This window comes from Elephantulus edwardii, unplaced genomic scaffold (assembly GCF_000299155.1).
Source record: "Elephantulus edwardii isolate Elephantulus edwardi_28Jun2011 unplaced genomic scaffold, EleEdw1.0 scaffold00134, whole genome shotgun sequence".
Lineage (NCBI taxonomy): Eukaryota > Metazoa > Chordata > Mammalia > Macroscelidea > Macroscelididae > Elephantulus > Elephantulus edwardii.
The window spans coordinates 5,813,330-5,819,339 of record NW_006399884.1 but is presented as its reverse complement, the minus strand read 5'-3'; positions in this window follow the sequence as shown (position 1 = coordinate 5,819,339).

Sequence of the window (6,010 nt, the reverse complement as noted above, 5' to 3'; positions counted from 1 at the left end):
ATATATTTCTTTTTTTTCCATTGCTTTTGCTCGTGTAGAGAGCTTAGCCTAAGACACCACCCAAGGAAAGCAGGTGTGGGAAACATCTCAAGTACCAGCTCCTCTCCTGCTGGCACCAACGCAGAAGCAACAGAAGGAGAAAGTGGAGGAACCTGTTGGACAGGCCTTTGCAGGCGGCTCCTGAGGCTCCAGGCCTCCTGCTGCCAGGGGAGACTTCGAGTTTTATTCCCCAGCCCAGCAGAGGGCCAGAGACCAGAGCTAACAGGATGCAGGATTTAGATTTGCTAAGAGGCACTGGAACCCACCACGCAAGTGCCTCATCTATCACTGTGAGCCCTGCCTGCAGGGTTGGGGTCAAACATCGCAACAACCGAACCCTGAAAGGAAAACAAAGCTCCTGGAAGAGACGCAATGGGCTTCGGAGGTGTGCAGCCTAGGAGCCAAACTCCAAACGTTCACTCCAGGACTGTAACCATGGATGATATCAGGAGTATGAAGTGTGCTAGGGAAAAGTTACGACATTATGAAGAAAAAGTTGGATTGCTTGACATGTACTGTGTATGAAGATTGAGGTCTGCAGCTACGGAAATCCAATATGAAGATCGTGGTTAAATATGAAAAAGAATCCATGAAGCCTTTGTTGCTGCTATGCCAGCAGGCAGAAAAATTGTGTGATTTTTACTAAAGATCTTTTCGTCTCAAAATACAAATGCAGCTTTTGTGTGACATGGAACATATAAAACACATGTTAATAGACTGTTAATGTTATTGGTGGGAAGCTGTGCTGGTGTAATCTGAAGAGAATTGCATTGCTAACACAGAGGCTGCCAATCTTTAGGGGTTTGAAATCACTGGTGGCTCTGGGGGAGAATGATAGGTCACCTCCCCTCTTTTCTATTTACAGCTTCAGAAAACCAATGGAGGGTCACTGTGAGCAGTGGGTTCTAATGGCACCTTGAAATGTTAGACAATGAGCCTTAGAGAGCAGTGGGCTGTTAATGATGCTGGAACGACTCAGAGGACGACGGTGAATGAAGAATGGGTGCACTGCGTGAAGGACGGAGTCAGTGTCACTGAATTGTATGTGTAGAAATGGTCAAACTGGTATGTTTTTTATTAAATAATTTTTTAAAATTTACATAAATTTTTTATTTTATACTGGTTTACTTACAAAGTTTGTATACATTGTTTTTCATACCAGATCTTTCCCATTTCCTTTACCCACCCCTCCCTCTACCCATCAAATTGTGTGACCCTGTGATTAACCAATCTCCCTCATCTTCACCCCTCTGCTCACACCCTCTCCCTCTGCCTTGGATCCTCCTACTTGTTCTACAATAATGGCCTTATACAGTATTTGTCCTTATGGGACTGAGTTCGCTTAGCATAGTCCCTCCCAAATTAGGTGGTGATTTACAGAATCATTGCTCCTGCACGATACATTCACAACATAAAATTCAGACAAATAACACACACACAAAAAAGAATGAAATGAATCAGAATTACTGTTGGGGAGACAATAGCAAAAAAGTTTTAGGGAGCTCTGGTGGCCTAGTGGCAAGAACTGCACCGCAATTCCAGAGGTACGTGGTTCAAATCCACCAGATGCTCTGCTGGAGGGAGGAGGGGCAATCTCCTCCTGTGCCAGTCAGATCTGATTTGATGGTACACACACACAAATAATAAATTGTTTTTTAAAAGTTTCAGACCAGGAAGATCCAATGCAGTAAATCAAGAACCAGTATACAAAAAAAAAAAAAAAAGAGAGAGAGAGCCTTTAGACAAGATGATGTCAAAAGGTATGCCTTGGTTTAACCTGTGATTCCAGGAAGCCAACAACTTTTGCGAATATACAGCCAGACCACCAGCTGTCGCTGAGTGGACCTTCACCCGGGAGCATGCCATGTGTGTTACAGCAGAAAACTGGGCTCTGGCGGGGTTTGGTTGATTCCCCAAAAGCAGATTTGCAGGCCTTTCTTCCAGGGCACCTCGGGTGGATTTGAACTGCCAGCCATGTGGTTTACAGTGGATGCATTAACAATCATCCACATCCTCCAGGTTCTCCTTTGCAATTATCAAAACTGAAAGTTATTTCCACTGAGTTGGATCCTACTTGTGACCCTCCATCAGGTTTCTGAGGCTATAAATTTTAATAAGCAGAGACTATCCACATTTCTCCTGAGGAACCACTGATGTGTTTGAATCACTGGAGATAGTAAAGTCTTCAGGTTATGCAGTGAAATTCTCTGCAGATGACGCTACCAGAGTTCCCCACTGGTAACAATAAGCCTATTGACATATACTCTATACATCCTATGTATTATGTATTGCACTCATTTAAAAGCTGCATTTTCAATATGAAAAAGTTTTGGATTTTTTTAAATGCAAGATTTTTATGTCTGCTGGTATAGTAGTAACAGTGGCTTCATGGAGGTGCAAGCCCTTTGGATTAGCTGTGAGACTGGCTACAGACTACATGAGCAGAGCTCATTTTGCAATTATTTTTTAAACCCCAAAACCTCAAATCCATGGTTTATGAAGTTGGAACTGACTCATAGCTGACCCCCCAGTGGGTTTTCAGAGCCTGCAAATTGCACAGGAAGAAATAGTGCATTTTTCTCTCCTGTAGTAGCTGGTAGATTTGAACCACCTGCCTTTGAGTTGGCAATAAAACCCCTCACCCACTAGGCCACGAGAGCTCTCAGTTATAGAGAACATAGATGGGAGAAGCGTAGGCAGAAGGCTTCATAGAAATGAAGACTTTGGACTTGTTATCAGGAGGGGCTGGTCTCTGAACAAGGACATCATAATTGGTAAATAGAAGGTCAGTGAAAAAGAGAAAGACCCTCGTTGAGATGCATGGACACAATGGCTGCAATCCAGCCTCTGTGCTATCCTCATACTCATGTGGGTCCAAACTCTGACGATCAGCAAAGAGCCAAATACGAGCATTCAATACCAACCATCCACCACCGCAAACCTTCAGAAGCACAGATAGTGGGAGAGGCGAGGGGTGTGTGTCAGTTTTCATGCTGAACTTGAAAGACTTTTTTGAATGTTTTATGGAATAGATTTTGCAGAGGTTAGATATGAAACCTCTCCTTCGGCAATATCATTAATGAAACAGTTTAAGACCACAACGTTTTCATTTCAGGGCTCTTAAATAGAACAAAACCCCCCCTCAAATCCTCTCATTGAAGGGTATTACATTAACTCCTAAGTTGACTGACTGAGTCTGTCTTGTCAAGGAGGTGAAATTGTGATGACACAAAGCAAAATAAAAAACTCACTCAATGTGCTAAGTGGAAAAGGATTTGTCTAGAATCCTGTAGGGAGGAAGCTGTATTACAATCATGAACGCACGTATTTCGAATCCACCAGCTTGCTCTGAAGGAGAAGGATGGCATCCTCCTCCTGTGCAATTTACTGCCTCTGAAAACTCGGTGGAGGGTTCATCACCTATGGGTTGATTCCAACAACAGCAGCAGAATCCTGTCATTAGGTGTGTTATTAGGACCAATTGAGTAGACTCAGAGCTGAACCGTCCTATAGGGCTTCCTGTTGTTAGATGCTGTCCAGTCAACTCTAACTCCCTGAGATCCCGTGCACAACACATTGACCCCTTGATGGATCCTGTGCCGTCTTTACGATCTCTGTTGACTTAAGCCCCATGCTGCAGCCACTGTGTCCATCCATTTCGTGGAAGGTCTAACCCTCTACTTTTTGCAGCATGATGTCCTTTCCAAGGGCTGGCCTCTCCTGACATGCCCAAAGTACATGAAACCAAGTTTCACAAACTTTGCTTCTGAGGAGCACTCTGGATTCACTTTTTCTAAAATCAGTTTCCTAACCTGTAATTTTTACAGAAGGAAGCTCTGGTGGTGTAGTTGTTTGGCATAGGCTGTAAACTGAACAGTCGGCAGTTCAAGCCCACCAACCACCACAACAGATGAGGCTTTCTTCCCATCACGAGCTACAGCCTCAGAAGCACAGCGGAGGATTGCCAAGCACTGGCCTTGACTGGACAGCAGTGGGCTAACTCTACAGAAGCAGATCTTTACTCCTGTGGAGCCACCAGGTGAGCTTAAACCTCTAACCTCCGAGCATTTGAGCACTTTTGTTGGTATCGTTTCACCCCTTTTGTGTAACATTTTGCAAATGTTTTTTCACTCTTTCGTGCTGCATAATGTGCAATTGAGTGAACACATACCAGAGTTTCTTTAGCTATTCGTCCACCTATGGACTCTAAGGTTGTTTCCATTTTTTGCTATTGTAAATAACACTGCAGTAAACATAGGTGTGCATATGTTTGTTTGTATTGCAGTTCTTATTTCTCTGGGATGTATGCCTAGCAGTGGAATCTATCTCCAACTTTCTAAGGAAGCACAGAGGGTGCAGCCAGAATACTCCTTGGAGGCATCCTTTGGGCATGCTTTTAGGAGAGGCTGTTCCTTGGAGAGGGACATCATATTTAGGAAGATGGAGGAACAGTGAATGAGAGGATGATCTTCAACAAGATAGATTGACACAGTGACTGCAGCAATGGCTTTGAGTGTGTCAGAGATTGCTAGGATGGCACAGGATAGGACAGGGTTCACATCTGTTGTTCATAGCATTGTTATGGATTGTATTCGACTCGATAGCACCTAACAACAGCAGCAACAACAATAACAACAAGGAAGCATCAGACTGCTTTTCTATAATCGCTGCACCATTTTACTGTCCTACTCACACTACAGATGTTCTGATCTCTCCACAACCTTGCCAACATTTGCTGTTTGCTGCCTACTGAACTTTATTGTTGCCAGGGTGACATTATGTCTTATTGTTATTTTGATATTTTATTCTTCCTTTCATGGGAGTTCTAGTGGTTCAGTGATAAGGAATTGTGCTATAATCTCAAAGGTTCATGGTTCAAATCCACCACTGCTCTGCCGTGGAAGTAAGATGGGTAATCCTCCTGTGTAATTAACTGTCTCTGAAAACCCACTGGAGAGTCAGATATGGGTTAGTTCCAACTCCCTGATGCACAACAACATTAGCTAACGAGGAAGCTCTGGTGATCTAATAGGTAAAGAGTTATGCTGCCAACACAAAGGCATGTGGTTTGAAGCCACAGCTGCTCCTCAGGAGGAAGATGGGCATTCTTCTTCCATGTAGTTTATAGCCTCTGAAAACCCACTGGAGTTTCAGCTATGAGATTTTCCCAACTTGTCAGCACATAACAGTGACAATAATACCTAATGAGGGAGCTCTCATAGCCTAGTGGATAGAGAGTCATACTGCAGGTGATTCGAATCTACCAGCTGCCCTGTGGGAGAAAAACGGGTAGTCTCCTCTCAAGTGATTTATAGCATCTTAAAACCCACTGGACAGTCAGCTGTGAGTTAATCTCAACACAATGGCAATAAGTTGGAGTCAAGGATTCTGAAGCCTCGTCTGACATATTTTGAGCATGTTGCAAGGAGGGACTGGTCCTTGGAGAGGGACATCATGTTTGGCAGAGTGGAGGGGCAGCGAAGGAGAGGAAGACCTTTGATGAGATGGATCGATTCTGTGACTAGAGAGGTGGGAATAAGTGCGTTTGAGATGGCTAGGTTTGCACAGGATAGAAGAGTGTATAGAGCACAAGAGCTCTATACATAGGGTCGCTATGAGTCGCAAGCGACTCGATGGCACATAACAAAAGCAACAACAACGATCTTGAGCATTTCTTTGTGTTTGTTGACCACCTGATTTCCTTCAGCATATTTTCAGATCCTTTTCAATCATCCATTTGGCTTGCATTTAATATATAGACTCTGCTACGATGTTGTTGCTGTTTCTGTGTGCTATCCAGTCGGAACTGACGCATAGCTAACCCTTCGGTGATTTTCAGAGGCAGTCAATCATATGGGAGGAGACTGACCATCTTTCTCTAGTGGTTGATTTGAACCAAAGGCATTTGACTGTGTAGATCATAACAAACTGTGGCTGACTCTGAGAAGAATGGGAATCCCAGAACACTTGA